This window comes from Miniopterus natalensis, chromosome 5 (assembly GCF_054644295.1).
Source record: "Miniopterus natalensis isolate mMinNat1 chromosome 5, mMinNat1.hap1, whole genome shotgun sequence".
NCBI classification, from domain to species: domain Eukaryota; kingdom Metazoa; phylum Chordata; class Mammalia; order Chiroptera; family Miniopteridae; genus Miniopterus; species Miniopterus natalensis.
In genome coordinates, this window is record NC_142085.1 from 10,676,879 (window position 1) to 10,688,610 (window position 11,732).

Below are 11,732 nucleotides of genomic sequence, written 5' to 3' on the forward strand. Positions count from 1 at the left end.
TCCCTTCTTTCTTATTTCAAACAGGGGTGTTCTGCATGTAGAAGACCCTGCCTCCTGACCTGCGGCCCCAGGCTTGGCGGCCACAGCCTAGCAGCTCTGCTCCTGCCCTTGGCTTCTCTGCAGCCGGCTGAGCCGCCTTCTGCTCCCTGCCCAGCCAGGTCCCAGCCCCCAGCCCCCAGCCCCCAGGCCCAGCCCCAGGCCCCCGGCCCCCAGCCCCCAGCCAGGCCCCAGCCCCAGCCCCAGGCCCCCGGCCCCCAGTCCCCAGCCCCAGCCCCAGCCAGGCCCCAGCCCCAGCCCCAGCCCCAGGCCCCGCTGAGGGCCAGAGCCCCGCGCCTGGAGTCCAGAACGCCTGCCTCTCCCGCAGGCCTAGGCCCCTCGTCCCGGGAGGCCTCTGGGGCCTCTGGCCCCCCTGCCACCCGGGCGCCCCTCGCGGGCCCGCTCCCGCAGGCAGCGCCGTCTGCGGCCGGCCCCCCCGCCGGCCCCCCCGCCGGCCCTGTCCTGACGTGCCCCTTCCCCTTCGCTGCCCCGCCGGGCGCTCCGCCTCGCGGCGACCAGATGTGCCGGCTTTGGTGCCGGCGGCCCCTAACGAGGTCCAGATGTGCGGCCGGCCGGCGGCGCAGGCGACCAGCCGGGAGGAGGCCGGGCGCAGCTGGCGCGGCCGCGGAGGAATGCGCCCGGGGCGGGGCCGGGCTCTGCGCCGTGGGGGCCGGGCCGCCCCCAGCCCGGGCGGCTCCCGCGGGCGCAGCCTCGCGCAGGACGAGCCTCCAGCTGTCCCGCAGCCCCTTTCGGAGCTACTTTTTATTTTACTCAGTATAAAACTTATACACAGTAATGGAAGGCAGTTTAGAAAACCCAGATGAGCTAAAAGATGAAAACAAAGGAAGATAAAATAAAGATCACCTCTTTTCCCACCGCTGCAACTACCATGGAAGTTCAGAGATGCATCCTGCTAGAACTTTTCAAATACAAATATATGCACAGGTAGGTGTGTTAGTTTAAATTGTGCTGCAGCCCGGCCAGGCGTGGCTCAGCGGTTGAGCATCGACCTAGGATCCAGGCGATCAGGGTTCGATTCCCGGTCAGGGCACATGCCCAGGTTGTGGGTTTGATCAATGACTCTCTCATCATTGATGTTTGTAACTCTCTCTCTCCCTCTCCTTTCCTCTCTCTGAAATCAATAAAGATATATTTAAAAAAAAAAAAATTGTGCTGCAGAGCCCTGGCCTGATAACTCAGCTGGTTAGAGTGTCCTCCCGATAGGCCGAGGTTGCGGGTTTGAGCCCAGGTCATGACACATACAAGAATCAACCAATGACTGTATAAATAAGTGGAGCAACAAATTGATGTTTCTCTCTCAAATCAATAAATTTTAAAAAATATCTTAAATCGTGGGGCAGAGACTCTCAGAACCTGCGGTTTTCTCTCAGCTCTCTCCACGTGAGTCTCCTATGACAGTGTTCCTCAAACTGGCCCCACAGAGAGTCAGGGCCATTTTGCTATTAAAAGAGGAGTCCTTCCCCACCTGTTTGGGACGCCCTGGCTTATGCTAGCTTAAATGGGCTTCCTTCCTGGAGGACTTCTCGGAGTCTTTAATTTAGTAATGTACGTTCTGAATCATCAAGTATCCTAAACATATTTCACTGTGAAATTCCTGGAGGGATCCTCTTGAGGCTTAGGTCTGTGGAACGTCGTGTAGGAAAGGCTGTTCCACGACATTCTTCATATGGTTGCATAGAAACCAGATGTATACACCATAGTTTATTTCAGCATCTCCCAGTGGGTGGACATTATGGCTGCTCTCAACATATTACTGTTGCAAATAACCCTGTGATGACCATCCTTATACTTCCCCTCTGTTGTAGAGAAACATTTCAAGCAGTAGACCCATTGCCCACGTGAAAGACCTTTCTTTTTTTAAACATCTTTTTTTTCTTTTTTTTTTAAAAATACATCTTTATTGGTTTCAGAGAGGAAAGGAGAGGGAGAGAGAGAGAGAGAAACATCAATGATGAGAGAGTCATTGATCGGCTGCCTCTTGCTCACCCCCGACTGGGGATCGAGCCTGCAGCCAGGGCATGTGCCCTGACCGGGAATCGAACCCTGATAGCCTGGATCCCAGGTCGATGCTCAACCGCTGAGCCATGCCCGGCTGGGCGAAAGACCATTTTTAACTCTCAGGTTTTGGGGGCCCTGTGGCTCTTGTCCCCACTCCTTATTCAACCTCTTTATGGGTGGTGAAGGATTTACCCCACCACCACAAAAGGAGACACTGGAGAGCAGGAGAGGTGGGGTCTCCAAGCCTTTAACTTATGCATTTCTTTTTTTTAAATATATCTTTATTGATTTAAGAGAGAGGAAGGGAGAGGGAGAGAGAGAGAAACATCAGTGATGAGTCATTGATCAGCTGCCTCCTGCACACCCCCTACTGGGGATTGAGCCTACAACCCGGGCATGTGCCCTGACTGGGAAATCGAACCCCGATCCCCTGGATCTTAGGTCGATGCTCAACCACTGAGCCACGCTTGGCCTGGTAACTTATGCATTTCTTGAGCGCTGTTCCTCATTGGGCGTTGGGGATTGCAGTGAAAAATAACTTTTCTTGGACTACTATAAATAACACTGTAATAAACATCTGCAAGCAACTATTATTTTCCAAAGAACTGTTGCAAGCAGAGCATAAAACCACATTTGAGGTGCAAAGAATACCTTATGGGTCACCCAAGAGGCCATACAGCCCCATAGCACCTCAGGGTGCCTAACAGCAGAATGAGTCTGTACAACCACTAACATGCTGCTGCTTAAGGGGCCGGGTGAAGGCTCCCTGATTGGGAATCCAATAAGCCCAGTAAGTACAGCACAGCCCTGCGCAAGCCTTGCCATTTACATCTTTCACCATGTTATTTTCTTTGGTCCTCACAACACCCTGTGAGGTAGGAAAATGACACATTAAAATGTCCTCCTGATAGGCCAAGGTTGCGGGTTCAATCCCCAGTCAGCGCACATACAAGAAAACCGATGAATGCATAAATATGTGGAACAACAAATCGATGTTTCCCTCTCTCTCTCTCTCAAATCAATAAATTAAATAAATATATTTTTTAAATAGGTCCCTAACAAAGATGGTGACAACACTTCCTGTTCTTGGTTTTCACCTTCATAAAGATGGTGCTTATGGTACAGATTCCCTCACCAAAAATATATATACAAAAATAAATAAAAATTAAAATATAGGTCCATTCCACAGGTGAGGAAACAGACTCAGGGCAAAAGACTTGTCCAAGGTCACACCACTAAGTGGTGGAGAGGAACTAGACCCCAGCAACACCAGCCCACGCCTCTGATCAACACATCACTTTGGTAGCTGACCACCGTCCTTCCTTTACATGGGCTTTATGGACATGGGACATAAGACCCGGGGGTTTGGTGGGAGGTGGGGGAAAGAGCCCAAAAGGTCTGGAGCCTGAGGCTGCACTGAGGCCACTCCTGGTGTGTGGGTGTGTTTTCTTAAGTGGTGGGAGGAAGAAGAGGGAGATGAAAGGGGCTCACTGGTCAGAGAGGAGCAATGTGACCCCTTCTGAGCCCACAGGTGGGGAGCAGGTCTTACTCATTTTTGTATCCCCAGTGCCAGGCACAAAGAAATTGCTTCACACAGGCTCCTGAACTGAAGACATACCCCCCTCCCCTGACCCCTGGGCTCAGCCCCATGGTCTACGTGCATTTCCTCCTTGGTTGCTCTGTGCTCATCCTAATCCTGCCCTCCTTCTCCTGCTTAAACCTGTGTGCTTGCCCCTTCTTGCCTCCGCCCGACAGTCACTGAGTCTGTTCTCAGAATCCCATGCCCTTCAGCCACCCAGGGCCACAGAGAGGGGCTGTGACGAAGCACCGCTCTCATCCTCAAGGGCACCTTCTAACTGGGCTCTTAGCCTTATTTGGATAGCATAGTCCTTTTGAAAATCTAAGCAAAAATAAGGATCCCAGAAAATGCCCAAATGCACATGTACACAGCGAAGATGTGCCTTCAGCGTCAGGAGTTCGAGGTGGCCTTCCAGTAGTTCGAGGTGGCCTTCCAGTAGTTTGAGGCGGCCTTCCAACAGCCCCTGCAAGAGAGCCTGCTCCGTGCAGACACAGCCGGGCGCCGGCTCTGGTGGAGGCAGCTGCGCTCTGCAGCCCCTATGAGGGCTCATCAGAGCTGGAACCCCATGCTACACGTACCCAGTAAGTTTGCCTCCCACAGAGCCCACGGCTGGTGAGGAACTAACAGGTCCACTATTCCTTATTCTCAGTTTCAAAATCCCCAAACCTCTGGAAATGGAGTGATAAAGTCGCTTTTATCACAAGGCATTGGACTGCAAAGCCTGACCTGATGTGAACTCATTTGGCAGCAAAACCGACCTCAGCTGAGGTGATGCTATTTGCAGCCTCTCTTTACACCACAGTACGTGAATATTCATAGACTTTGCTCAGCACTGTTTATGTTTACCAGGTGCTGCCCAGGCCCTGCGGGGGGGGGGGGGGGGGTAGTTTACAGTATACAGTGCGAGTGAACTCATCAAGGCATCTTTCTAAACTACAAAAAACTCTGCTGAAAGCTGTCTGCCTCAAGGGTTTTAGGTCAAGGATCATGGATCTGTATTTATGAAATTCCTCCTAAAAAAGTTCGTGGGCTTACGAGTGAAAGGAGCCAGACATACAGCATGTATACGGTACGGCCCCATTTATATGAAGTTTAAGAAAAGGCGGAGCTAATTGACAGTGTAGGAATCAGGGGAGGGAAACCCACCAGGAGAGAGCATCTCCAGAACCTTCTAGATGCCGAAGGTGTCCTGGATCCCCATCTGGGCGGAGGTTACACAGGTCCTTACACATGTAAACATTCACCGAGCTGTACATTAGCAATTAGTGCACTTTCTGGTAACTCTGTTATGCCTCCAAATAAAAGTAAAAATAAAATTTATATATATTATCTCAAATTAAGCAATAAGAAGCTGCTCCTCTTGACACCCCCCATCCTGTGATGTTTTTGAACTTCCCAACAAAGCCTAAATTAAAATCATCTTAGTATGTGTTGGGCTTGTCTTTAATCCCAAGAAATGAGTTCCGCATAAAAGGTCAATTGAGTGAACATGTTTTAAACTCTGATTTGCCCTCAAAAAGAATCCATCCCTAGAGCGTATAAGCGCTCGGGCCTGGCTCCCTTCGGCGACAACCTTTCCACTCACGTCACCCACCGGGAAGGATAGTGCCTGGCCCCACCGCCTCCGGCGAGGCTGCTCAAAACATACCAGGCTGGTGAGCCCAGATCCAGGCCTGGCATCTTACCCTGGTGATGCAAGTCAGGACTTGCACCCAGCCAACAATATCCTTTAATTGCATTTAATTAGCTGGAATTTGGAATTTGTACCTCGGAACAGAAGGGCACAGGGGACTCCTTGATTAAACAGGTCAGATAACCATATATTGCTGAGAGGAACGGAGGCCTTTCCCGTAAGCCTCTCGTTGCTCAACAGCCGACTGCCCACAGCCTTGGCCTTTGACAGTCACTCCCCCTGCATCCCCACCTCCGTGTCCCCTCCCGCTTCCCATCGGGGCCCTGGAGCTCAGCCCACTGGGGCCTCACTTCTCTGCGACTCCACTCGTGACCAGTGCAGCCCACACGCCCAACTGTCACATCTCCGGCTAAAGGCCTGTCCCCGGCTGCCTCAGAGCCTTTTAGGAACAAGTCGGGTATAAACAAACCCGACCTACTTGGGCTTTTCCCCATCTTCCTGGAGCAATACAAGTGTCAGCGCTGACGGAAATGCCCTGGATCTGTGTCATCCAGTGTGGGAGCCACTAGCACATGTTGCTATTGAACACCTGATGTGTGGCTAAATGTGACTTAGGAACTACATTTTTAATTTAAAAAAAAAGTTAACTTAATTTTGCATACTGTATGTGGCCAGTGCCTACCATACTGGACAGCGCAGCTCCACAGAGAGGGAGGGCTGGGGCCGAAAACTCCTGTAACCCCGCCCAGTGACCTGGAATCTCCGGAGGATGTCCTGTCTGCTCTTTAAAGATATTCAGCCCCAGTCTCTCCAGCTTCCAGCCCTGTCTTCTTCCAGAATAATAACTAGAAGCATTTGTTGAGCCTACAGTGTGTGAGACATTTTGCAATTGTGACCCAGATATATTGTATTGCATCACCTCAAGGCCTGTGACAGCATTCAAAAGAAGGTCAGGATTCCAGCACCGCTTGGAAAATAACACAGGTCTTTTCTAAATACCTTCCGAGGACACACAAAAGAGAAAATATGTCAACATAACAGAAGGACTTCTTATCTGCCCAAGTCCCACTTCTCAGTCCAGCTGCTCTGCCTCTCCCCTCCACACACCCACACCCACACCCAGGAGTGGCTCTGCTGGCCTCCTCCCTCCCCCCTCACCTTTCCTCCTTCCTTCCTCCCTTCCTCCCTTCCTCCCTCCCTCCCTCCCTCCCTCCTTCCCTCCTTTCCTCCTTCCTTCCTTCCTTCCTTCCTTCCTTCCTTCCTTCCTTCCTTCCTTCCTTCCTTCCTCCCTCCCTCCCTCCCTCCCTCCCTCCTTTCCTCCCTTCCTCTCTTCCTCCCTCACTGGGGGATATTTTTTCCATTGATTTTTAGAGAGAGTGGAATGGGGGGAGGAGAGAGAGAGAAAGAGAGACAGAGAGAAACATCGATGTGAGAGAGAGACATCGATTGGTTGCTTCCCGCATGCACCCTGACTGGGGCCTGGGATTGAACCTGCAACCCAGGTACATGCCCTTGACCAGGAATTGAACCCGAGACCCTCCTGTCCATAAGCCAACACTCTAACCGCTGAGCCACACCAGCCAGGGCCATCCTTTCTTATTTAAAGAAATGTGGCCCACTCTGGGTTTTGCCCTGCCTACCTCACCTGAAACAGCATCCAACAGGCCAGCCTTCGTCTTTGGCGTGGTGGGGAGGACAGTCAAGGGCACACAGACAGTGAATAGAGAAACTGTCAGAATCCTAGGACGCCTCAAGACTGACCCGTCCAGTGTGCTGTGCCACCGGTGCCCACTCTGACCATAAACCCAGACCTGATGGCTCACAAGCAAACCCATCACATTGACTTCACAGGCTGACTATGGAGTTCCTGGGTTACCGCGCCCTCGGGAAATTGTTCACTTTAACCAGGAGATGAAGGCTTGATCCCAAGGAGTGACTCAGTGAGGATCTCAAACCCCAGTCCGTCAGCCTGGGCTCCGAGGCTCACCAGGGCACACGGAGCCTCCTCCCCCATCTGACAAGGCCACCCTGCTCCCCAGCGCACCCTGACTCAGCTGCCCAGGGCCAGGCCTTCTCCACTGCCGAGCAGCCTGCTGCTCCACTTTTTGTTCAGTGTGTAAACTATACATAACACAAAATACACCATTTTAAATATTTCCAGGCGTATAGTTGTGTGGTATTAAGTACAGTCATGTTGCTGCGCAGCTATCACCACCATCCGGCCAGCTGACTATTCTACATGCCAAATGCAAAGGGAACATGGAGTATTTGTCCTTCTGTGTCTGGCTTATGCACTGAGCATACTGCTTTCAAGGTTCATCCATGTTGAAGCGTGTGTCAGAGCTTAATTTCTTTTCAAGGCTGAATAATATTCCATCGTATGGACACACCACAGTTCCTTTATCGGTCAATAGGTGCTTGGGCTGGGCCCACCTTTTGGCTGTTATGAATAATGTTGCCAGGAACATGGGTGTTTGACTCCCTGCTTGCAGCTCTCTTGGGTAGATACCCAGAAGTGGGCTTATGGGATCATATGATAATTCTCTGTCTGGTTTTTTAAGAGCCATTCTATTTTTCACAGCTGCTGCTCTATTTACTCTCATCCCGCGCTCCTCTGACGGCTTCTACATTAGCCAGCCTATTAGCCATCACACTGAAAAATGCAGGGCCGGCCTCCTTGCTTCCCACCCAAGGAGCGCTGATCTGGAAGAATCTTAATGGTGGTGCACCATGGAGCGGGTTTTGACCAGGCCCATTTCAATGTTATGTTAGAAATTCCAGTACAGGTGTATAGGTCTGCTAATCAAATATAGAGATGTTATGAGAGGTCTGGCACACACGAAGATTTCAAAATACTGTGCCAAGCAGGAGTGGTGGAACTATAAAATTGGCTTTTTTTCATTGGGTACCTCGATGTACCAAGCGCTGTGCCAAGTTCATTTCCTTTAGGTATCATTTAATTGTCACACCTCTACAAGATCAGTTGACCCACTTCACAGATAAGGAAACTGAGACTCAGAAAAGCTAAGTAACTTATCCACCCTGAGCTTCTGATCACACCACACTGAGCCAACTCCTACACCAAGAAAATGAACATTGAAGGGGCAATGACCTTGATACAATTCACGTTAAAGTTGGAGGAGACCTGGACACCGGCATTCATGACATCAAGATCTTGGGATTTTTGCCCCGCCGGGCGTGGCTCAGCAGTTGAGGGTCGACCTAGGATCCAGGCGATCGGGGTTCGATTCCCGGTCAGGGCACATGCCCGGGTTGCGGGCTCGATCAATGACTCTCTCATCATTGATGTTTCTGTCGCTCTCTCTTCCTCTCCTTTCCTCTCTCTGAAATCAATAAAGATATATTTAAATAAATAAATAAAAATTTTTAAAAAAACTTTAGTTAAAAAAAAAGATCTTGAGATTTTTGCTGAACAATAAAGCTTCTTAAAAATCTCACATAACTTTGGGCTCCATCAATAGGAACACAGTGACCAAATCGAAGCAGCTAGCTGTCCTACTATGCACCCGTCAGTGACATCAAGAGGATGTGGCCAGTTCCAGATACCAGGGTTTTTTAAACAGCCTTTTTGAGGTATCACTGACACGCAGTAAACTGTATACATATACAATTTGATAGGTTTTGACATCCTTATAAAACCTGTGAGACTGTCGCCAGAATCAAGTGCTCATGACCATCACCCACAAAGTTTCCCTGTGGCCTTTGTAGTCCTTCCTCCCGCTCCTCCCTACCTCTGTATCCCCAAGCGGCCACCAAGGTGTGTCCTGACGTTTTAGGGATTTTATGTGGATGAGATCATCCAGCACAGACTCTTGTTATTTTTCAGCTGGCTTCTTTTACTCAGTGTAATTATTTTGAAATTCATCGATGTTGTGAAGTGCATCAGTAGGTTTCCTTTTGGGTTTTGTTTGTTTTTGCTGAGTAGTATCCTGTTGTATCAACACACCAGGGTTTGTTTATCCGTTCCCTGTTGCTAGACATTGGGCTGTTTCAGATTTTGTTACAAATAAAGCTGCTGTGAACATCTACCTTTAAATGGACATGTGCTTTCATTTATCTTGGGTAAATATCTTGGAGTTGAATGGGGATCATATGAAAGATGTACGTCTAACTTTCGAAGAAACTGTCAACTCTTTTCCAAAGTGCCTGCACCATTTTACACTCCCCCCGGCAGTTGGAGGGTTCCAGGTGTTTCACATCCCCGCCAGTATATGGTATGGTCGGTCTTTTTCATTCTAGCCATTCTAGTAAGTGTGTCCGGGGCAGACGTCATTTTTAAAAGGGTCATATCACAGCCCTGACCAGTGTGCTCAGTGGTTAGCGCGTTGGCCAAAGCACCGAAGGGTCTTGGGCTCAATTCCTAGTCAAGAGCATGTACCTGGGTTGCAGGTTCGATCCCTGACCCCAGTCGGGGCAGGGGCGGGAGGCAAACAGTTCACCTGCCACTCTCACAACGATGTTTCTCTGTCTCTGTCTCTGCCTCTCTTGTCTCTCTGTTTCCCCTCCTCCCTCCCACTCTCTCTCCCAAAAAAAGTCAATAAAAGGCACATATTACAAACCAAAAGGTATAGGGAAGAAAATGTTAGAAGGAGAAGGATCTGGAACCAGGACCTACAGGGCTGGCTTGGGAAAAGATGGTTATCTTAAACATCTGGAAGGGGGACTAAACTTCTGCGATGTTTTAGGAGATGCACTAGAGCCAAAGGGCCAAGCCACTGGGAAGCAGACGTTGCTTCATCCAAGCACCTTCCGATACAGCCTGTGGAAGGCAGAGTGGGCTTTGGAGGAGCCGAGGCCTGTGATTAGAAGTGTTCAGGCTGCAGAATTTGGAGGACTCCCCTCTCAGGGACGGTCCATTCCATTCCACGCACCTACTGTGCACCACGATGGGACAGGGGTGATGGGACAATGTTAGCATGCCTTCCCCTAAATAATGCCATGTGATTAGGGCTCTGGTAAAGGTATATGCGAGGGTGATAGCAGGGAGAGGGGGGTGGAGTTTTCAGAGGAGGCAACGTGGACCTGGGCCTCAGAAGTACAGCAGGTGCTATGAAAGAATTCCTGGGCAGGATGGGAGATTGGACTAAATGACCTTCCAGTTTCTAAGATCCTAAAATTAAGCTGCATTTTAAAAAGCCAAGCAGCCCGGCCAGCGTGGCTCAGCGGTTGAGTATCGACCTAGGATCCAGGAGATCGCCATTCAACTCCCAGCCAGGGTACATGCCCGGGTTGTGGGCTCCATCCCCAATGGGGGGGCTTGCAGGAGGCAGCCGATCAATGACTCTCTCATCACTGATGTTTCTATCTCTCTCTCCTTCTCTCTTCCTCTCTCTGAAATCAATAAAGATATATATTTTTAAAAAGCCAAGCAAACCATGCAGGTCCATCAGTAGGGGCCTGGCAATATGCAAGGTTCATTCTTAGAGTGGAAATATATTCAGCTGAGATACAATTAATAGCTTCACATGTGGGTATAGAATGTTCTCCAAGACATAGTAAGTGAAGAAAGCAAGGTCTAGGCACTGTGTTGGGTGGCTACCATCTGAATTTTTTTCAAAGAGGTCTGTGAGAACACACACACCAACACTTTTATTTGCAGAATCTCTCATATCTCTAGCCTAGTAACAGGCTGCCTTTGAGGAGGAAGTGGCTGGGAGACAGGTACGGGAAAGAAGCTGTCTGACACACCCTTCTGTACCCTTAGAATTTTAACTATGTAAGTGAATTGCTATTAAAAATAAGATTAAAATAAAACAAAAAGCATTAAAGGCACCTGCCTATTTCCACACATTTGCCCGCAGTGCCTTCCTTGGCCTTTTCCTGTGTCTGCCTCCCCGCACTGTGGGTGGGTCTCCCCCTCGGAGGCCCCGCTCAGGGGGCTTCTGTCTCCCCCCCCCCAAGGCACGAACATCTAGGCCAGTGTTTCCCAGACATCCATGCGCATCACTGCGATCGGCTTGGCATCCTGTGAAAATTCAGATTCTGATTCAGTAGCCTAGGCTGGGTCTTGAGATTCTGTATTTCTGTCCAGCTCCCAGAGGAGGCTAGTGCCCTTAGTCTGGGACCACACTCTGAGGACTGGGGCTCTGTGTGCTCGACGTGAGGCTCGTGGGTTAAGCATCAATGGGTCTTGAGAAGTTGCCCTGCTCCAGAGGAGAGGAGGGGATATGATGGTGGAGATCCTGACAGAGAGCGAGGCACGCCCATCTCGGGTCTGGTCGGAGCCTCAGCACTGCCGACAGTGTGGGGACCATTGACCACTGTCTCTGGTTTCCATTCCCACCTAACGCTGTTTTGGGGGAGCACAGATTGACACCCCCCACCCCATCCCCAGCAGCCTCCACTGCAGGGGCATGGAGAGGAGATGCACTGAGAGACAAAAGTGAGTGCTGTTGAGGTCAGTCTGACTAGACTTCACCAGCCAGAGAAACACCTTCTCACCTC